We start from the raw sequence: 23,423 nt of genomic DNA, 5'->3' as shown, positions 1-23,423 counted from the left end.
CTTTACATAATTTGTCTGCCTTATAGAGTTGTAGTGATTTCATGAACTGAATGTTTGTGCTCTCTAGTCCCTGACACGATGGTATGAGGAGGTACTGTCTTTGGGAGGTAATTCGGTCATGAGGATGGAGTCCTTGTGAATAGGATTAGCGCCCTTATAAGAAGAGGCCATGGGGCTGGCAAGCCTGCCCTCTTCCTGCCCTGTGAGGACACAAAAATCCACAAGAGAGCTCTCACCAGAACCTGACTATCCTAGTGCCCCGTTTCAGACTTCCAGCCTCCAGACATGAGGCAAATACATTTCTGTTGTTTGTAAGCCACTCTATCTATGGTACTTGGTTATCACAGCCCAAACATACCAAAACAGGTAGTGATCCAATGAGACAACAATGTGTGAGGCATCTTATAAAGCTTTCTACAAATACAAGCTAACACAGGTTTAGAAGGAAAAAAATTCTCTCTGCGGGGAAGATGCAGGTTAGGCCTCCCGTGGTTTATGTGGGAGTGACTTTTGCAATGTATTGTGTGCTTGGCCACAGCATGGATGACAAGTACAGTGAGAGAGGTTCCTTGTCCTGCATGTGAGTATGCAGGGAAGGTTTCAGATTGTGGGGGAATCTAGCGAAAAAAGGGGGAAAGGGGGGAAAGGAAAGGGGGCTGGAGCAAGAAAGGAGGGGATGGAGGGATGCTTTCCCCCCTGGAAATGACCAGAGGCTTGCTTCCAGGTTGCCTTGGATAAAACTCCATTGAACCCCAACTTTGCCAATCCTAACATCTCTTGAAATTATCCACATGCCTCTATAACTGTGCTCAGAAATTGCCTAACTAGCTGGCTGGAAACTTCCTCTTTTCCTTTCTCATGGTGTGTGTCCTGTTGAGACACTGAGCAAGAATGGCAGGAGAGCTTAAGGAGACTGAATTATGACTTTCAGAGTCTTTCCATGAACAACAAAGAAACCATAAAAGCCATCCGTGCAAATGGAGCCCAGACCTCATCAAACAAGAGCCTGATGGGGTGCAACACAAACTAGCCCCTCCGGCCTCCCGAGCCTCCCAGACGGAATAAGAACTGGGAAGACGGGTGGGCTCCATGCGCCTCTTCTCATGGGTTCTGGCTAAGAGGGACCAAAAGACAGGGACGCTTTCCTTGCACAAAGACCCATGTGCTGATGACAGTCCTTCTGGCACTGGAGAAGCCAGGGCAGTTTTTAAATTAAAGTCTGTAGCAACTGGCATGGAAAGCAAACCAAAGAGTGAGAGGGGGGCATGGGGAGGAGGGCAGGGAAGGGAACCAAAGAGAAATAAAGTGCAAGCCACTTAAGTGCCTGCTTTTCTTTCTATTTGACTTTTTTATCCCCACAATTCCTCCAACAAATAGGTTCTTCTTCTTGCAAACAAAAAGACAAAAAAACAAAAAAAAACCCCACAACAACCAAAAAATGAAAAACAACTTGTGTACAAGTTTCGGGTGAGGTTGAAGCTCTCCTGGGCATTTTCTGAGGTGCTTTGCAGTGTCTGCAGAGTGTACAAAGCTGGTATCAGCAAAAGGAAAGGCAGATTCTTCAAAGATTTCTCTCTGCGGGGAAGATGCAGGTTAGGCCTCCTATGGTTTATGTGGGAGTGACTTGTGTATGGTATTGTGTGCTTGTCCATAGCGTGGATGACGAGTAAAATGGGACAGGTTCCTTGTCGTGCATGTGAGTATGCAGGGAAGGTTTCAGATTGTGAGGGAATACAGGTCAGGTGTCACAGGTCTAGCGGACATATGAAGGGCGCCTGGAGTTTCCTTCACCTCCAGGGAGAGGAGCGTGTAATCAGGCCATGTGACTTGAGTGAGGCCTCCTTAGAGAGGAAGAAGGTGAGCCACACAGGTGGGCACAAGGCAGCAGTGGGTGATGACACGGGAAAGTGGGAGGAACCCTGGTGGGCTGCGTGACTGGAGGAGAGGGAAGGGGGAGAGCTGTGTGACAATATACAAGGCCATGTTGGTGGCAGCCAAGCAAGCTTAATGACCTTGGGTGACAGGCAGTGGAAACCAAGGGAGGTTTTGGGCATGCAGCAACACCATGAAAGGGGTGTGTAGGATGGATCAGAGAGGCCAGGGACGGAGGCAATTCTAGTAGGAATAAAACAGAAAGTGGAATAGAAAGTGACAAATTCATGCAAAAGAAAAAACAAATCAGTAAGTTCCAGGAATTGATGTGTCATCTGAAGTTCTGACTTGACTTCTGACTTACTGCACTGATAAAATCTCTGTGTCCAAGTTTCTTTATTCAATCATTAGTCTACTGAAGGCTTCCATCTTATCTGAAAGCTGTGTTACAGCCATTACGGAAAATCATCTGATTATTTATCTATTTTGCCCAATTACGGCCATGGCTATAGCACCGCTGACTTCCTACCAACTTTTCCTCCTATTCTTTTGTTCTAGCTCCAGGGACAGAACAGGCAGGCAAAACAAAAGTTGCAGAATGCATGGATGAATTCCATCTAACCAATAGAGGGGCAGTGATGGCTAGATTTTTCTCTAACTCCGAGCACTGAACCATGGTTTGAAGTGGATGCATTGTCAGGGAAGCACGTGGAAGCCCCTCTTCCTGGAGATGCCTCAGGGCCTGAGCTGCCGAGCATAGGATGTGATCTCCCAGAGGTCCACCTTGGGGGAAACTTGGCTGAGAGGACTTTCAAGGTCCCAACCAACCCTGAAGTCTTCTTGGAGGTAAAAAAGGAAGTGACAGAAACAGAGAGGCTGCCAGTAATCAGCCTGAACAGTGTCCTCCCTGTGACGTCAACAGAGCAATAAATGGCGCTTGGCCATGCCACAAGCTGGCATCTTTGGCCAGCGGTCCAGGATCAAGGTGCAGAATCAGCAACAAAGACCATACGGCTTCAGCAATTTGTTTTTTCACCCTATCTGTGTGCGTGGAATGTCCTGCCCTTGGCACCAGAATCCACAAAGGACACTCTGGGTCCATTTACTGATGAAATTCACACATGCACTCTGTGGGCAATGGGGGGGGCACAGGGACATCTACTAAATGCAAGATTTAAATGAGAACCAGTGTGTTTAGAGTGAGTCCTGTTGTAAAGACAAAGCATGAGGTGGGAGAAGGCCAAGGCCAAACACTAAGGCCTGGTGTTCTGCCTTACACATTTCAAAAACCAGGGCAGCCTAGCAGGTTAAATGAGATACCCAAGTAAATGCCTGGCACAGAGCCCAGCACAGAGTCAGCCTTGGGAAATGTCAGCAATTTATATTATTATTTGCCTCATTATTATAAACCTAAGAAATGTTCATATCCAGAAACATGTTCTCCAGCTCTACTAAATGTACACTAGCCTGCTCTACTTATTTTTCCACTTATCATCTAATGTAATCAACAATGAATTTCACATTTGATGGTTATTGTCTGCATCTCCCACCTGAACGTCAGCTCCACAAAGGGAGGGATCTGTTTTCTGTCTTCTGATATAATCAAGCACCTAGAACAATGCCCAGCACAGAGCAAGCACACAATAAATATTTGTTGAATGAATGAATGAATGAACTGGGCCGAAATTTTCTCCTTTTTGCTAAATATACATATGTCCTTTTATTGTTCACTCTATCTCTGCCTGAGGAGATTCAGGGCCTCTCTCCTGCCTTCTCCCAACTAAATATAGTCTCCAGCCCTTTTAAAGCCTGGGTAACCAATAAAGATGGCACTAACTCTATGTGTCTCTGAGCATGATGGGCAGCAGTCCACCTATGACAAGGCAGAGGCAAAAGTTTCTCCCCACAGGGAAGTCAAGGACTGGATGCTACCCATTTAAGTGCATTTCATCTTATATAATTTTGACAATGTCATTGTCAAAATGAGGGTTTTGGTTTTTTTTTTCCTACTCAGAGTCATGCAAGTAAAAACTTCGCAGTGTGATCAGCTCTAGGCCCAGACACACAAACAGAAGTATGTCTGTAACCAAAACGGAAAAGCCTGGGCTGGGGAGTTAATCCAGCGACTCGCATTTCTGCACAAACACTATCCCTCCCCGGGCCTGACGCCCGGCAGCGTCAGAGCCCCCTGTCCCCAGCTGCCGGGCAGCGCCTGGAGAGCTCCCCGTGAGGCTACGCGCATCCAGGAAGCAGCCCCAGGGAGCACTGGCACCCAACCCCTGACTACGGTGTATGCTGCCCGCTTTCTGAGCACAGGCATCTGAGAAGACAAGCTTAAAGCAGCAGCAAAGGGCACTGTGGGCAAAAGTGTGACTGACCGTTAGGGACCAGCAGCCTGGCTGGCGATCAGAGATTCTGTGTGGTGGCAGATGGCCTTATCAGCAGCAAATCAGACCCTGATCCTCACTTCTTACTTCACGGAAGGCTGACACCCCCTGACTTTATAGCACACCAAGGTGACAAATCTTATTGTGATTCCTTCTCAGAGGAGTCGCCACAGGATTTTGCCTGGAGTTTATGGCTTCAGGCATTCCTGAGATCGACCTCTGCCAAGGCAAAGAGAGACCAGAATCTTGTTGTGGAGAATCCGGGCACTGCCAGGCATTGTGGCTAACACAGCCTCACGTATATAATGGCCTGAACAGTATCACCATTATGTGATGCTCGGTGGGGCTGAATTTGACACTAAATGGCTTCTTAGATTCCAGGAGAGCCTCCTGGGGTAGAGAAATATGAGCACGGAGATTTTTTTCTGAAAATCCCTGTTGGAAAGGGAAAGCTTTTTCTGGACATGACCTTCTCATAGACATCCCAGTGTTAACTCAGTTTCTGAGTGAAGCTTTCAAAACAGGTCCTAGAAATCTGGCCAACCATCTCAGGAAAGACATTTCTTTCTGCTCTGACGCCCACAGTTTGTTGTCTGAGGGTGCAAGGTACTGGGCAACATGCAGGCCTCCTCTTTGTCATGACCTCACCTGGAGGCCAGAGATGCTGTGACACACGCACACAAGAGCCTCTCTCTTCATCCTCTCAGTTCAAGGCCGTGCTCGCCATTGCTTGATGGAAAAAAGACTTTTTCCTGAAACTTCTCTTTGGATTTCTGGTTGCAGCTGCAAAGGCTAGCAGCACCTAACCGTGTTCGCCCTTGCAGAGCCCAGCCCCTGAATGTGGACCTTTCAGCTGACAAATCAGCAAGGCTGCTGTGCTCAGAGTAGAGGCTTCTCTCCGTCAATGCAGGGACCTTCTTTCTTGAAGGAGTGAGGTGCCGAAGTAGGGAAACCTTCATAAAGGGAGGCCCTGACACCCAAAGCCATGAGGTTCCCAGGAAAAAGCCCAGCCCTCTAGTGGGAAGACACATCCTCGGATGCTCCCAGGGAGGAATGTGAGGGCAGCAACCATCTTTGCTTTAGTGGAGGATGCGGCCAGGTGGTCTTCCCAAAGCCCCTCTCCTCCAGTGCTGGGCTTCCAGCAGTCCGAGGTTGCAAGGAGCAGGCCTGCTGGCCACCGTGCGACTCAGGCTGTGCTCCTTGGAGGTCTCCTTTGACACTACACCCTACCCATGAAAGCCCGATCTGCTTCCTGAATCTTCTCAACCCACAATTCAGGACCAGCTTCTTGTCTGCTGCTGTCTGTACTACATACAGCCCTTGCCAGTGACCACACCAGATGTCTGACCTGCTGGACTGGCCTCCCACTTCAAAGATGGTGAAAAGCACCTAAGGCCTACACAATGAATGTCTCTGCAGAGCACAGGATGCCCTCAAGAAGGAGTCCTTTCTTTCTGGGGTTACTGCACTGGTTATGACATGGCCTTTAGAAGCAGCCCTGGGTGTGGAGCCCAGCTCTGTCATTTTACTCTGCTAAGTGATCTTGGTCAAAAGGTTACTTCCTGAAGCTTGGGTTTTGCTTCCCTAAAAAGGTTTAATAAGAATGCTTTAGAGTTGCTATGAGGATTAAATAAGCATTCGTCAAGTGGCAATTTAAAAACAGAGAACATATATCCAATCTTCCTTGCACCTCTGAAATGTTTATCATGGTGAGCTGAGGAGAAAAAGCTCATCAAGGAAGGTCTGGAAGGGAAAGGAAGCCAGAAAGGAGGAAATATTCCACGTGCTCCTGGCTCAGTGATCTCCAGATTGCAATCCAGTAGGGCTCTCTTTTAAAAGAAGAAACACCTGGCCCTGGACCCCACTTTGAGAATCACCACCCTGGAAGCTAGTGAGAGGCTGGTGCTCTGGGCTGCCCATTGGTTTATTAGGCCGAGGTGTCACCCAGGACCCTTCTTGCTTCCTCTACTGTCAGTGACCCCGAGGCCCTGCGCAGTGGCCCTGAAGCTCAGCCCTGGGTCCTCATCTCATTCCAGCCCATCCTGTAGGGGCAGCTCAGCCTCCACCTCCATGGCATCTTGTGTTCCAAAGAGCAACAGAGGATCTTGCCTTCCATTGAGACCCCAGGAGGAGGGGAACATGTAGGGAAGGTTTTCCTCAAACTTGGAACACACAGAAAAAAAAAACACATCCTGGATCAGATTTCCTTTGCTTAAGGATCTTGTCCTGGAATCCAAACATCCCCCCAGCCTCAGAACCGGCCCTGCTGCGTGGAATATAATGGAGGTACTGTTTAGGATATTATATGTGCAGAGGGGTAAAAAGGACATATGAGAAGAATGCCTGAAAAAATGTATAGTTTTTAAATATTTGATGTTGGAAAGGTGAGTGGCACATTGGCCAGGTCACATGCAGCTCCCCACGGGGCCTGGTCCCTGCCTTCCCTTTGCTTCTCCCATGGGCTCTGTGTCTAAAGGACCTATTTATTTTGATAAGGCCTCAAAGTGGGATTTTGGGGCCAGCCTTATGTGGAAAAGCAATTCATACTGACTAGGTTAATTGGGTGTTTGCCCAAACTCTCTTTCACATCGAACCATCTGGATACAACTAGATTGCATACTTCGTTGGTCCATCTGCCTCAGGGTCAAGAGGATTCCAGGTAGGAAAAAGGAAACCTAATAGTTCACATAGGTAACAGGGCTTGAGGAGAAATGAGAGGTCGCTGTGTGGAACCCACTTTGCTCTGCTGAGCACCATGATCTGACCCTGTCAGGGTGACGTTCTCACCATGAGGCAGCTCTCACTCTCTCTGGCAAGAGGGGATGCAATCCTGGGTCTGCACCATTCAGCTTTTGCATCTTTTTCTTCCAAAGTCCTGCAGGTCAAGGCTCAGTGGTGAGGGTCTCACATTTACTGCTCATTTTGGGCTGCCTTCTCGTGTAATTCATTGTGCCCTTCTCTCCCTTGCTTGGTGATACTCTTTGGGAAGAGAGGGACTGTGTCTTCACACCTTTGTTTCTCTCTCCCATCACGAGATTCTTCCCTTCCCCCAACATCAGCTTATCGGACTTATTTGACATCTCATATCCCATAATACTTTCATTCACCCAACAGAATTTTATGGAATGTCTACTATTGTGCCCAACACTGTCCTATATGCTGAGAATACAATGATGGCTAGACAAAATCTTGCTGTGTGGAACCTACATTCATAGCAAATAATAAACTATGATGTAGATCAGAAGGTGATGAGCTATAGAGAAAAAGAAAGCACAGGAAGGGGAGCACGTGGCATCAGGAGAGGGAAGACCTCACTGAAAATATGTAATTTGAGCAAAGACTTGACCTGTCTAATGTTGTGAAAAGACAGCTCTTCCTCACCACCATGATTTCCTTATGAACCGACTGGACTGCCCTACATGAATCTCAAAGCCCTTCTGGAAAGTCTGTGCCTTCTTATTAGTTCTTTATTTAGTGAGAATCACATTATATTAGAGAACAACAAAATTAGCTTAAAAACTCGACAGTGTCTTTTTGATGTTTGGTGAGGGATGGGAAAATGTGAGAGGAGCGTCGTCTAGTAGAGTTCATCAATTTCTGCATATTTCAAATCAGAATGATTGCCAAATTTGTGGTCTTAGACTCACACTGACTTTGGATTGCAATTCAAATCAAGAAACTTAAAATCCCAGCACTTCAGATGATTTGCCTTTTGACCTGCATCTGAAGTGGTTCACAGGAAAGGGCATTTCTCTGGGGTCAGCATGAGAAATGTGGACAAGTGGATTCATCCTGAAGGACCCTCCCTCTTTGTGATCTGGCAGGTGAGCATGAAATGCTTCCATCTCTGAGTGCTGCGTCCACACCACATAAGTACAGTTGTTAAAGAAAAAGAACCCTCAATTCTTGGTAGGTGGAATGTGGTCTCACTTATATAATAGAATCAGAGGCTTCTTTTCAGACTGGAAAGGACCTCAGACATTATCTAAACCAGACATGCAAATTAGCACAGGCCTGGAGGCGCAAGGCCTGAGAGAAAGCATATGTGGCCATATGAGAATTTTAATAGAAATTGAAAGTATGACTCATGGCATAAAAGCTGCCTTTCTCTAAACTCCTCTAGGATATCAGGGAGGACTGATAGTTATTTTACAAGCGGGCCAAAGACTTTAAGCTCAAAGATTTTTCAAGATTATACCAAGAATGATTTTCATTTCTTTGGAAGAGTAGTACCTAAATCTTATCAAGCATAAAGTTGTTGGTGCTGTTATTAAAGGCTCTTAAAGATTTTCATGGGAAGGAATTCCATCATTTCTCTTTAATCCATTCCAAACAGGGAAACAGCCCATTGAAGTGGAAAGAACGCTAGATTAGGGTTCAAACCTCCCTGATTTGCCTCCTATCTCTGCCAGTTTTGAGCTGTGTGAACTTAGGCAAGTGACTTAACCTCTTTAAATCTCAGCTAACCTATCTGTAAAAGGTAGATACTTGGGGGAAAACGATTCCTCTAAAATGTAACAGTTTGGAAAAACAAATGGCCCCATGTAATCCTCCCAGAGTTCTGGTGAGAATAAATGAGATCACGCATGTGAAAGTGCTTAATATATGCCCAAGCATCCTACAGAATTATAGCTGGTATTCTTCTCCAGAGTTTAATTCGTTGGAGATAAGAAGTTAATCTTTCTTGTGTCAACCAAAACTCATTTCTTCTGGCTCTTTCTTTAGCGGAGCAGAAGCATTGAGTAGATATTTAATTACATTTGTAAAGACTAGCTTTTCTTTCCCCAATGAATCCATCAACTGTCAATGTTATTGACTGAATATCTACTGGGCTGGAAAAAGAAGATATAGGGCAAAACTCACAACTGAAGGTAATCGTGTATGGTAGTAGGAAATTAGGAGTTGCTTGTGAATGTGGTAGGGTTCTGAGAGTAGACTGTAGTGTTTGGGAGAAAGGAAAACATCCTGAAGAAGGTGGGACTTGAATTGGGCTTTGAAGGATGTGTTGGATTCCAATAGACAAAGTAATTATCACACTTAATCATCCCTTTTTTTAAAAGTATGCTTGACACAAGAATTTGAACTTCATTCAAGAGGCATGTCCAGGTTTTTATAGGTCCTCACCTATGGGGGCTTCCAGGTCTTGAGACTGAGAGAAAAAGCCCACATGGGTCCTGGTTGGTGTTTCTAGCCATAAAATTCCTTTCTCAAAGAAGTACTCAAAGGGATATTTCATGAGAAATAAGTTCTTTATTACCTTAGGTAGGACCTTCTCAAAAGACTAGGTTGTTACATCTATAAAAAGAACTTGGGGCAAGTTTTAATATCAAAATAACAAATGATGCTATTTAATTTAAGCCTTGCTTTGTCACTGTAAGATGCCCCAAACACTACTCCACTGTCTAGCAGGAGAGAACCTTTTTTATCTCTTTTCTGAGAGAGAAAGAGAGAGAGAAAGAAATAGATACAGAGGGATAGAATTTGGTTTGTCATCAGGAGACTAACCAAGCCTCTTTTAAATACTTTCCAGTAGCTACTGCCTCCAAGAAGCCTCCCTGTAGAATGTCTAAATCAGTGCACTTGGCACTCACCCTGTGGGGAGGTGGATGCTGGGGGGGCCATCTGGGGCACCCATGGACCTACACTATTCTTTCCAAAGTACTTTGGGACCCCACTCCTCAACACAGAGAAAGGGCTCACTTCCAGTTTCTGCAACAACCGAGACCCCATGGTAGTGGAAATGGAGTGACCAAGGCCAATTTCATTTTGAGTCTTAGCTCTGCTATCTGGAATGGGATGAAATGTCTGAGTCAAAGTAAAACTTGATAGAGATGGGAGGCCTAAAATAGCAACCGTCAAGAGTCTGGAGATGAATCGGAAATGTGCAACCTGAATGGCCCGCTTAGTGAGTGTGAAACGCCACTGAGGAGCTGCTGTGACCGAGGCGGGACTCTCCCACTGAGCGCTCACGGTCACAGCGGCCCCTCCCTCGTAGTGGGGGCACGGGAGAGGGGGGGCAGCAGCTGTAGGGCTGGGTTGGATTGGAAGGGTGCTCTGGAGGTCAAGTTCCTGCAGGTACCTTTCCCCCAGCCTTGCACCTTTTCTCCTCCCCCTGGAGGTTTACTTAAAGCCATTTTCCTATATTAAAATGCGGCAAGGTTTGTGCATTCACTGCCACCATATAAATGCTACAGGGCAGCTCTATGCCCATCAGGTGCTAGATTTCTCCAGGGAGCATCTAAGAGCAGCTTTGACAAACATAAAGATGAAAGACATGCCCACGGAGGGGGCAGCCAGACCAAAGTGGGAGCTTCTAAGTGGCCAGAAACAGGACCAGCGGCCTGGGACCTGCTGGCACACGGACAAGAAAAGGCCAATACTGTGATGGCAGGAAGGGGAAGGATGCCAAAGCAGGACGTCAAAGGCACATTTCTTCTCCATGAAGTATTCAAATGAAGCACTGGCTCTCAGTGGTGGCAATGATGTGGAGGGAAAAGATTTCAGAAGCAATGGCAGGCTCTTATTCTAAGAGCACAAATGCTCAGCTCTAACTTCCTCCCCAGGTCTTCCACCTGCCAAGGGCACGTAGGAATTGAGAAAAAAGTGTGGGGCAGGGTGGCTGGGGCATCCTGACAGTGGTCTTTAAAATGGTCCCAGGAGATTCTGGTAACTTTATTTCTCCTCCTTGAGAACGGGTCAAGGAATTGCTTACCTGTGTAATTTGAGGTAAACTTCACAACTAGATTTATTGGACTAATATCTACCTACCCTCATTTGTAAAAATAAGTTTATTGCCGTCTTTGTTGGTAGAGTATTATTCGATATATTGTTTCCTTTTTAAAATCTCTTTTTCCTTTATTCTTTTAAATGTATTATTGAACACAAAAGGATGTGTAACACTATGTAAACTGTAAAGCATAATAATGGAAAGAACATCTATGAAACTACCTAATGTGCTTCTTAAAATGCAAAAACTGAATACATTGAGTGAGGTTTCTGGGTTTTGGGACCATAGAAGGAATCTATTAATCTAATCATATAATCTTAACAGCTAGATGACATCAGCCTCCTGGAAAAAACAGGCCTTCTGTGGGTGGAGGATGGAACAGCAAGAGGCAGTTGGGAAGGCTTGTTGTGGCCTGGGTGGGGACAGGCCTGCAATAATGGACTGCATTCTGCTTCTGCTAGCTTTGCTTTGGGCTGAACCTGTCTGTGCCCCAGTTTTCTCATCTGTGAAATGGGAATTATAATAGTACCAACTGAGTTAGGTTGTTAAGAAGTGTAAATGTGAGGTGAATAGAAAAATTCCTGGAACACAGTAGGCACTAGTAAATTCTTGCTCATAATGGCACAGGGAGACACGAAGAAGGAAGGAACAGGAAGGCTGAAATGAGCAGAAGTCAATTTCCCTGCAGTATAACCTTGCCCTGACTTGGTCTTGTCCTCCCCTCTTTTCTCATTGGCACACATAGCCAGGAGAACCAGATCTCAAGGCCTCCAAGGGGAGTTCTTAGCAAGCTCTGTCCTCTACTCACGATTGGGATGGAGCACAGCTTCGAGAAAATTTCCCTGGGGTCAGATAAAGAAACTTAAGGCAAGGTGGAGAGGAAAGGCAAGTGCCATGCCAATATCTGCACAGGATGAAGCTGACATATCGCTGCCATATTTAGAAACATCACAAAGAATCAGTTTCAGACCAAACTCTTGGGGGATAATTTTTGCCCACAGTTTTCATCCATCTATCCAATGGCCTTTTCTAAGGTATGGTCTCCACCTCCAAGATGTCTCAAGTTTTGCAAGACCAAAGACAGTTATGATTGAATCTCTTGAAAGCTAAATTTGGAAAACGGGGTACAAGCAAAGGGGTGGATGAGACCAAACTAAGGAGATGTCATCTGACCTGGGCCTTAAAGGGTGAGCGTGGTTTCTAGGATATGGATGGGCAGGAAGGGGAGGCAAAGGGAGACCAGGAAACATTCAAAATTCTGTTTGGAACAGACTGGAGAGGAATCAATTCATATTTGAAAGACAAATGCTTGGTGTGAAAATTGATAAAGGTAAGCCTCAGGGATATTAGTTGGGAGGCCTGCAGAGTAGGCTTGCATGCCCACCCCTCCTGGTCAATTACAGACCTCTCAGGAAGGAAGGCAAGGATGTCTTGCAACTCATACTATTTTGGTTACTTTACTGCCGGTAGGAGGAGGGAAGCATTTCTGTCAACCCTGGCCACAGCCTGGCAAGAGCCCAGCCAACCAGACACTGCTACAACTCAGCCACTGAGCAGCCATGACACATGGAAGTCCCAGTTTCCTCCGATGGACTTTTTGCTTAGAACAGTCCCGAGCTTTTCCTCTTCTGTAAAACAGTCTCTTCTCCTCTGTTATGTGTACATGCTCGTGGTTTCGCCATAGCTTGCTTGTCCCGTATTGCAATTCTATGCTCTTCCTAAATAAAGCCATTTTATGGTAAAATAACTGGAAGCTTTATTTTTAAGGTTAACATTGGTCGGGACCTAAATGAGCAAGGCCGTCACACCTCTGAACCTCTAAATGATCTAGACGTCCTGGGACCTGTGGGTCTGGCATCCTGCGCATCCTGAACCGGGATGCCCTTTATAATATGCAAACACCAGAAAGGCTGGCTTTGCTGCACCATCCCTTTGGGCTGACCAAGTCAACTGGTCTGAGTGATGGGAGAGACAGGAGAGGAGAGGGACCCCGTCCAACCCCAGGTAGTCCCCCTAATTGTGTCTGTCAGCCCCATAGAGAGGGCTCACAGATGACATGCAGACCCCTGACTTCCCTCCCACAGTGAGAAGTATGGAGGTATAGCTCTTTAAAGTAATCAATCAAACACAGAAACTGAGGAGACGATCACTGAAAGATGTCTTTGTTTGTTTTTAAGAAACCTTCAGAGCAATAGAACATACACAATTTGAAGTATTCCTGAGATGGGTGAGCTCCTCAAATAAGGGAATTTCATGCCTTAACTGGAAAAGAAAAGAAAAAAAAATGCTCCACAAAATTCCTCTATACTTGCCTCTCATAAGGCAGTGGTACAATACTGAAAGTCACTTGCCTTGTTATCCTTGAACAGATTTACACTTGTCTTAGGAAACAGGCTAAGTGTTTCCAATAATTTAGAGAAAGCATGTAACCCACACATGTGCGATAACAGCGCACAGAGCACACCCACGGAAAAAAATAACAGTTCTTTTACTTAGAGAAAGGAAGGATAATGGTTACTTAGAAAGTGTCCCAGACAAGCTGTCAAATTGAATTCAGAGAGCTGGAGTCTGACTCCAGGACAGGGCTGGCTGGCTGAATTCCCTGGGGATTGGGGTTTCCTGCCTGCTACAGTGTAGACACAATGATTCTTTGTTTCCAGCCCTGTCTTTCTCTCTCTCTCTCTCTTCCTCTTTCTCCTTCTCTCTCTTAGCCTCTCTCTGGTGAAAAGAAAAGAAAAAAACACAACAACACACAGCTCTCCAAAGAGGGTCAGATGGAAAGCAGACAAAACATTAACTCTGGAATTTCTAAGGAAAACAATTAAAGAAATAAAATGGAGAGAGCAAGCTACCGTCTATTCTGCAATCATAAATCTTGCCTTTGGACCACAGGGCAGCACACACTCTCACACACGTTCAGCAGTCAGTCCTGCTTTTGCTAAAAATGGATTAGGGGCATTTCATCATAAAGGAAAAACATATAATGACAGAGTTCTTAACGGGCCCTCCTGTGGAGCCTCAATACCCCCTATGTTAAGTGCACGTTAGTCAACATAGAGCCTTTGGAGCCACATAACCTGCTACATAAGAGATGTTATTTACTCCCTAAAAATAACAGGAGATTACCTCACAGAATGACAGGCCTTTTCCTACAGGCCCACTTGTTCCAGGCCAACCCCCCACATGCTGCCCTGCCCAGGGGGACAGGCACAGAGCCCATGCCCAGACCGAGCACATTTCCCCCAGACACTACACTCAGGATGCTGCCCAAAGCCCACACCCCCAAAATGCTGCACCCCAAAACACATCGCCCTCTTTCACTGTGCTGTACATGCAGTGTGTGGCTTCAGGAATAAAAGTTCTGCCTGAACATTTTCTTCCATCAAAACAAAACTGCTTGAGACATCTTTTAAATTTTGGAATGTTTCAAAGATACAGAAAAGCAGAGAGAAAAGTCCACTGAACCCCGGAGGGCCCTTCATCCTGCTCAAACAACCATGAACTTGCAGCCACTCTTATCTCAGCTCTGCTCCCCTCACCCCCAACCCTGGTTATTTTGCAGCAAATCCCTAGCTTCCAGTTCCTGTGCCGTGTGTCCTGCCTCACAGTGAGACACCCACTTGCACCCAGTCTCTCGGATTTGTGCAAGCCCCAGAGAGTGCCACCCAAGGCTCCCCACCTTGCTCACGTCACACGTAAGGAGACACTGGTGCTCCCAGAGGAACAGTCCTGGGTCGCTTCCTGGACCCCACCTGAATACACACGGCCCTGCACATGCAGCTCTCACATCCACAACAGACCAGCCACACAGACTGGAGTCTGGGGTTTACTGCCTTCCCTTCCTTTCAATACCCATTTCCAGTCCCACCATGCTGCATAATTCTCAAGGCCTCCCATCTCTCACTACAACCTTAAAATTAAATCATAAAGGATGTCCCATGGAGGATGTAAATGGCAAGATTTGGTAATACATCACCCACACTCCAACACATGGTGTTCAATGACTCACTGAGCTGCCTGTACCTCCATTGGACCATAGGACCCTTGAGGGTGGGTGCTGGGGTGCATCAACTTTCCGGGGCTCAGCATAATGTGCCCTAGATAGTAGGTTCTCAATAAATGGAGATACGAATGAATGGGGCAGAGGAAGGCATGACTCAGAATTTAGGTCCATTCCTGACTAAAGTACTGAGTGGCTTCAAGCTCTGCCACTTGCTATTCACTCCCTGTGTGGTTGGCTGGATCCATGTCTTCTCTGGCCTTATATCCCTTTCGCCACATGAAAGGTTTGGATGTTCAACTTTAGCATGTAATGATTTTCCATCTCTTTGTTACTGTCAGAGAACCTCTTGTATGCAGCATGAGTTTTTCTATTTCATTATATGTAGTTTCATATTACAGGTACACCTCGGCGATATAGCCAGGTTGGTTCTGGGCCACTGCAATAGGTGAATATGGCAATAAAGGAAGTGAAATGAATTTTTTGGTTTCCCAGTGCATATAAAAGTTATGCTTACTCCATACTGTAGTCTGTTAAGTGTGCAATAGCATTATGTCTAAAAAACATTCTACCTTACTTTCAAAACTACTTAATTGCTAAAAAAACACTAACCATCATCAGAGATTTCAGCACGCGGTACGCTTTCAGCAAGGGGACATCTTGCCTCAGTATTGATGGTTGCTGACTGATCAGGGCCGTGGTTGCTGAATGCCGGGGTGGCTGTGGCAATTTCTTAAAGTAAGACAACAATAAAGTTTGCTGCAGCTATCGTGTCCTCCGTTCATGAACAATTTCTCTGTTGCATGAGATGCTGTTTGATAGCATTTTACCCACAGTTGAAATTCTTTCAAAATTGGAGTTAATTCTCTCAAACCCTGCTGCCACTGCTTTATCAACTAAGTGTATGGCATATTCTAAATCCTTTATTACCATTTCACCAATTTTCACCGCATCTTCACTAGGAGTAGATTCCACCTCAAGAAACCACTTTCTTTGCTCATTCATAAGAAGCAACCCCTCACCTGTCATGAGATGGTGGCAATTGAGTCACATTTTCAGGCTCCACTTCTAATTCTAGTTCCCTTGTTATTTCTACCATGTCTGCAGTTATTTCCTCCACTTAAGCGCTGAACCCCTCAAAATCATCCATGAGGGCTGCAATCAACTTCTTCCAAACTCCTGCGAATGTTGATATTTTGAACTCTTCCCACGAATCATGAATGTTCTGAATGCCACCTAGAATGCAGAATCCTTTCCAGAAGGAATTTACTTTGCCCAGATCCATCATAGGAATAACCGTCTATGGCAGCTATAACCTTGTGAACTGCATTTCGTCATTCATAAGCCTTGAACGTTGAGATGACTCCCTGATCCATGGGCTACAGAATCGATGTTGTGTTAGCAGGCATGAGAACAACACGAATCTCATTGTCCGGCTCTGTCAGAGCTCTTGGGCGGCCAGATGAATCGTCAATGAGTAGAATTGACTATTTTGACAAAATTTTACTATATTTTGAAAGGAATCTTTTTTTCTGAGGTCTCAACAATGGGCTTAAAATATTCAGTAAACACGTAAACTGATGTACTGTCATTCAGGCTTTGCTGTTCAATACACAGAGCACAGCAGAGTAGTGTCAGCAGAGTTCTTAAGGGCACTAGGATATTTGGAGTGGTAAATGAGCACTGGTTTCAACTTAAAGTCACCAGCTGCATTAGCCCCTGGCAAGAGAGGCAGCCGGTCCTTTGAAGCTTTGAAGCCAGGCATTGACTTCTCTTCTTTAGCTATGAAAGACCTAGATGGCATCTTCTTCCACTAAACGGCTGTTTGGTCTACAGTGAAATCTGTTTATGTAGCCACCTTCATCAATGATCTTAGCTCAATCTTCTGGGTAATTTGCTGCAGTTTCTACATCAGCACCTGCTTCTTCATGCAGCACTTTCATGCTATGGAGACAGCTTCTTTCTTAAATCTTATGAACCCACCCATTGCTGGCTTCAAATGTTTCTTCTGCAGCTTCCTCACCTTTCTCAGGTTTCATAGAATTGAAGAGAGTTAGGAGCCTTGTTCTGGATCAGGCTTTGTCTTCAGGCAATGTTTCAGTTGGTTCCATCTTCTCTGCAGACCACTAAAACTTTCTCCGTATCAACATAAATCTGTTCTGCTGTCTTATTACTCATGTGTTCACTGGAGTAGCACTTTTAATTTCTTTCAAGAGCTTTTCCTTTGTATTCACGGCTTGGCTAACTGGTGCAAAAGGCCCAGCTTTGGCCTGTCTTGGCTTTTGACATGCCTTCCTCACGAAGCTTAATCATTTCTAGCTTTTGATTTAAAGTGAGAGACATGTCACTCTCTTTCTCTCACTCGAACACTCAGAGACTATTGTAGGGTTATTCATTGGCCTAATTTCGATACTGTTGTATCTCAGGGAATAGTGGTGCCCAAGAAGAGGGAGACAGATGGGGGAATGGTGGGTTGGTAGAGCAGTCAGAACACACATTGATCAGTCAAGTTCACTTTTCTTATATGGGCACATTTGGGGAGCTCCTACATAATCACGATAGTAACATCAAAGGTCATCGATCCCAGATCACCATTACATAATAAAATAATAATGCAAAAGTTTGAAATATTGTGAGAGTTACCAAAAAGGTTCACAGAGACATGAAGTGAGCAAAGGCTATTGGAAAAATGGTGCCAATAGACTTTTTTGATGCAGGGTTGCCACAAACCTCCGATTTGTAAAAAACACAGTATCTGCGAAGTGCAATTAAACAAGGTGTGCCTGTATTCCTTAATAGTTCCATATGTATACCTCCTTATAATATGGTACAGTCTCCCCCACACCCCTTGAAACAGTGTTAGCATATGGTAAATCCTCAAAAATATCTTAATTATTTTGCAATCATACATTAAACTTTTTTATAATTCACGGTGCCCTTGTTGATATGTCAGACACCATGCTAAGTGAGTTCAGAGGACTACATCATCCCTGAGCGGGCACTAATGATCCTCATTTTAACAAGAAGAAACTGCGGTAGAGAAAAATAAATGAGTTGTCTAAGGTCACACAGTCTGTTTTGAGTCCAGAGTTTTTAGTTGGCACGCTGTGATGCTGACAGAGGAGATGAATACCTGGCTTAGGTAAATGGGCAGCATTAATGAAAGAATTTTGAGACGTTGTCAGATGCTTGAATGGAATTTGTGGAGATAATGATGTGAGGCAGACACTGCCTGGAGGGAGGAAAGAAGACCGGAGACCTGCGTGTGAGCCCTGCTCGTGAGCCCTGCTCTTCCCCAAGGCCTGGGTGACTTCAAATGAGCCCTGTAATCTCACTGGGTCTTGTTTTCATTATCTACTGAACGGGCATAGTAATACCAGCCCTGCTGTCTCATGGTGATGGCATGAGGCGCAAATGAGACAATGGATGTGCAAATGCTTGACAAACAATAAAGGGCTGCAAAAAACGGGGTTGTTGCTGTGTGCACAGGCCCCTGCCATCTGGAAATCTCCTTGAGAGAAGCAGGACTCTTGTTAGCATGATCTTCAGAGCCAGTTAGGCATTTCCCTATAAAGGACATGGTAAGGTCCTTTCTCCCCTCTCTTTCCCATACTTAGAGTATAAGCAGACAGACTTTTTATCCATTAGCCAAGGCAACTGCTGGAGACAGCTCTTCCCTAAGCCGACAATCGGCCTGCAGCAGAGAAGCTGGTTTGCATTGAGCAGCAGGTCCTGAAAGGCTTCCCAGGCCGTGGCTAGAAGCTCAGTGCCACACGGGCCCTTGGTGGGTTTATGAGTTCCAGGAGTTAATAAACCAGGAGCTCAATATCCTCTGACTTTTGGAGAGTCAGAGGTATTTAAACAGATCCAGCATGAGGAGCTAAGGAAATGAGGGTTTAGGCATGCAGAGCAGCTCTGAAGGAGAGGTCTGCTGATGATTGCTTGCTGACTGTCAGGCTGAGAGCATTGGGTGGGGTGTGGGCAAGCTCCTAGGGCAGGATTTACCTGGGACAACAAAGTGCAGCTTCAACCGGTGCCCAGTGCAGATGTGCTCCCCTCAAGTGTGGAGGATGAAGAAGGAGGTGTGGATGAGTCGGTGGCCCTGGCTTCAGGACTCCTATGACTTGGAAAGGCTACTTAACTTCTAGAAACCAGGTGTTTCCCACAAAATCAAGTTACCAACACCGTATCTACTTTTTAGGTACATTAACTGAGGACATATAAGATGGAATTTCTGAGATGCAAAGTGATACACTAAAGTTGTCAAATCAGTGATGATCACAGCATCGTCAAGGAAAATGATGAAAAAGAACTAATCATAGTCATTTGGTCCTTTCGCTCAACCTACACCTTTATCAGTCTGCCAGTAGGTCCTGTCATCCTTTTCTAGGTTGATGTGGTGCCAGGAAATGCCAAGATCAACCACGCAGTGAATCTCCTAGAAAACCTAGCCTGGCTCTGAGATGGGTCTCATTTTCCTCTTTCTAGTAGTTTGTGTCTGCTCTGTTCAAGAGGGCTTTTCCATTTGGCTGCAGATTTTAAGAATAACCTGAAGACCTTAAAAAAAATTTCCAATATCCACATATCACTCTTAGAGAGTATGAATTAATTGGTTATGTTTGGGGCCTGGGCACCAGTATTTAAAAGTATTTTTAATTTTTAGTTTTGCATTTTTCACTGTGGTACAGCATGCAACACAGAATTTATTGCTGTGATTATTTTCCAGTGTACATTTTGGGGGCATTAAGAGCATACACATTGTGCAGCCATCACTGTCAGAATCCGTTCATCTTTCCAAACTGAAAATGTCCCCTGAAACAGTAACTCCCCATTTCCCCCTACTACTCTGTCTCTCTGAATTTGCCTGCTCAAGGTCCTCAAACAATATTTATCCTAGGACATTAATATTAATGAAAGGCTTTTAGGGGCAGTTAGGACTAGGGGCAGTTAGAACTAGGGGTAGTTAGGACGAGGGTGTAATTAGGACTGGGGTACTTAGGACTAGGTACTTAGAACTGGGGGTAGATAAGACTAGGTACAGGTAGTTAAGACTAGGAGTCCTGGGACTGGGGTGGTTAGGATTAGAGATACAACTAGAGCTAGTTAGTACTAGGGGGCTGTTAGGACTAGTGGGTAAGTTAGCACTAGGGGTAATTAGGCCTAGAGACAGATCGAGAGGATGTTTAGTCCTGGGTAGTCTGCTTATGGGGTAGTTTGGATTAGGGCAGTTGGGACTAGGGTTATTTCCATAGGGGTTGTATATGAATTCATCTTTGGGATCAGAGGCTAGTGCAGGGATGTAGATGGTGATGAGAGTGGAAATTAATAGAAAATGTTCAAATCTTTGCCCAAACTACATGGAAGCCAGGTATTGTTTTCACAAAAATTCAACTAGAAGGGAAAGCTGGTGTTCGCCAGGGAGACCATCTGAAGCAAGGGGCTTTGCACCTGTGACATGGGTCTGGGGCCTTGCTCTGCCGCGGAAGCGCGGTGTGCCACTCATCAGCCCCTTCGTATTGCCGGGCCTCCCCTTCTCTCTCCACACATGGAGGTGATCAGAGTAACCGTGCAGGATCACGTTTGCCTCTCAGGGATGTGGTCAAGCTCAAGGCAGAGGCAAAGTGCGTGAATGTCTGCGGTATCACCGAACCCTGCAGAGGCACGGTGCCGGCTGCTGTGGTAAATGGGTGACAAGTGCTTCCATCCTTGTCTTGGGACGTGCACTAGCCTTGATCACTAGAGAGAGAGGGCGCACAACTATTCTAGCAGGGTCCAATCCGTGACCGCAGAATATTTAATTCAAAGGGGCTTAAAGACTGTTAAAAACTAATTTTTAAGATCTCACCTTACTTCCTGGGCACAAATAACCCTTGGAGTACAGTCATTTTCAAGAGACAAGCTGGAAGTGTGATTATGCCCTTTTAAAGTAAAAAGACGTTCTGATTTGGTAAGTGCAAGGAAGAAGCTTTTATAGACCCATCTCCTCGACTTCTCCTGTGTGCTTGATGCCAGCACCTGCACTTTGTGAAGTGTGTGCACACACTCGTGCACACACACACACACATGCGCACGCACACACAGAGCTGGTGCTCTCGATAGGTAAACTCTGGTTTGTTTGGGGCTGTGTTTGTTATTCAAACAAGATGGAGCCATGGTTGTATTATGTCCTCTCTTTATTTTTCCATTTAATATTTCAAGAAATAAAGATAGCTATTAGTCAAACGCTGAAGAACAGAGAGAGGTGGGGAGGAGGGTGAAAAGGAGGGAGAAAGCCCAGTTAGCTTTGTCTTGCTAATGCACTCTGTTTTGTGCATGCCAGACAGATTCAGACCACCTCACATGGGGGGAGGCTACAGAGCAGCAAGAGAGCTCAAGTGGAAAGCTTTACTGGGGACAAAGGATGCACCTGCAAAGCACAGACTTAATCATCTCTAGAGGCCAGGGCCGATATGGGGAGATAAATGCCCCAGCACCACCTGAACGACATCCCGGCAGCGTGCATTTGCCTGGATACTACAGTGAATTCATTTAGGAAGAGGGGCTGCTGCCCACGAGAGTTAGCTGCTCCTGCACTAAGCCTGAATAAGCCAGGGCAGCACAGATGCCCTCCTGGACACAAAAGGACCAACAGATGAGATGCAGTATTGCCGGGAGAGGAGAGCTAGGGCCCTGGAGGAGTGGTGAGTGCTTACAATGCAGCTCAACTCAGACAGGCTTGCTTCTCAACAAACATCTGTATTTTAAGCCCAATATCAGAGATGGTCTCATGGGCTCTGCCCAGAGCTTCCCTGGTTAATTCTGGCCTTGTCAGCCTGTAGAACTGGAGGAACTTTCCAGGAATGGTTCCCTTTCTCCCTCCCTCCCTTCTGTCATCCTCTCCCTCTCTCTTCCGTCCTCCCAATAAGTAGATCCCTATCTGCAAATAACATTCAGTTTGATAAGTAAACCAGATCAAAGCAGAGCGGCCTTGAATGAAGACCTGGGCCTCACCTGAGGTCATCTCTTTAGAAGCTAAGAGCTGGGTTTAGAAGCCAAGTCAGGGCTTGACTCTTAATGATTTAGTTCAGCCCCTTTGACAAAAAACTCAAGTTCAGGGCATGAAGTGATGTCCTCAATGTAAGCCAACAGCACCCTGACCTCCAATGTAATGTGTTTGTCTCTATGCTAAGTTTTCTTTCTTACAGACCTCTGCAACATGATGTTAAATAGGTCACCAAGTAAACTATGGCTTGGACTGTAGAATGAGTCAATTTAACTCTAGTTTTCATGGCAGAGTCCAATAAATCTGATTTAGAAAGGAAAACAGGAGCATAAATAGGAATGACCCAGAGTGGGGCAGAGAAGAAGGAAGCAAATGAAAAACATAAATGCTTAAAGACAGATTCATTGTTATGTATTTCATGCACTATATTTCCTGGACATCATCCAATTATAAATTGTTCACAGGAATCACGAAGTCCTATGTGATTGAAAGTGTGACCTTGGCCAAGACACCCAGGCTCTTTGGGTCTGTTTCCTCTACAACCCAGGAAGATTTTGAAACAAATGGTCTCTAAGACTCTTCCTTTAAGAAGAGGTTTATGTTTCTCTGAAATATATTACACTGTGCTACGAAAACCCCTGCCTTCATTCATTCTGTATTACGGCAGGTGTGCATTAAAGAAAAAGTAGCAAAGGAGAGACAGCTAAAGAAGAAATAATGCCTGCCACACTCTTATTCATTCTGCAAGCTCCCACTCAAAATGTCCCTCTTCCATGAAATTTTTCTTTCACCTTGGACAGATCTTTTTCACTCACATTTTCCCCCCTTCATCTAGGTACTGTGACTCATTCACTTGTTTAAAGGCCTAGAATCTAGCACAGAATCTGGAGCAATAAATCTTCATGTTTCATATTTGAGATTCTAAGAAATGCTATCTTAATGTTTGCCCAAATCCTCAGTGGCAAAAATCATTTGCTGAGATTGTTTTCTCTCTCTCTGACTAAATCAACTAGACAAATCCCCAAATCTCCACTTTAAAAATGAGTTGGCATTGCTGAAATTCGTTAGGGGGAAAAAAAATCCCTTAAAACTGCAACATTGCCAGAATCTTTGAAATCTTCATTTCATTATCTCCAACAGAAAAAACTCCAGCCTTCGGTTTTGAAAGTGAGCAGGATCTATTTCATCCTAAAGCAACGTGTTCTCTTTTATGGAGTCACAACTTCAAGTCATAGCTTTATGGTATTATTGCAGGATATTTTAAAACCTGGACATATGGGATATTTTTTATCCCATAGAAAATGGGATAAGCTTTGGCTTCTTGTCTTGCATTCTAGAAAAAACTGAGTGGGATAAGAAAGTTGGGGTGTAGACCCAAAGTCCCCCATGCCAATCTTAGCAGTGTGGAGCTGTGACATGCCTGGTACTGGGGAAAATCCCACACACATGAGAGAA

General features: G+C 45.2%; 1 protein-coding gene across 4 annotated transcripts in view; it reads right to left on the bottom strand.

Moving 5' to 3' along the window:
* The window catches only part of FLI1 (Fli-1 proto-oncogene, ETS transcription factor), a 112,646-nt gene that overhangs the window by 7,083 nt on the left and 82,140 nt on the right, over positions 1-23,423 (bottom strand). The window lies entirely within an intron of this gene.

The sequence above is a fragment of the Manis pentadactyla genome, chromosome 13, assembly GCF_030020395.1.
Source record: "Manis pentadactyla isolate mManPen7 chromosome 13, mManPen7.hap1, whole genome shotgun sequence".
NCBI classification, from domain to species: Eukaryota; Metazoa; Chordata; class Mammalia; order Pholidota; family Manidae; genus Manis; species Manis pentadactyla.
This window is presented reverse-complemented; position numbering and strand designations above follow the sequence as displayed.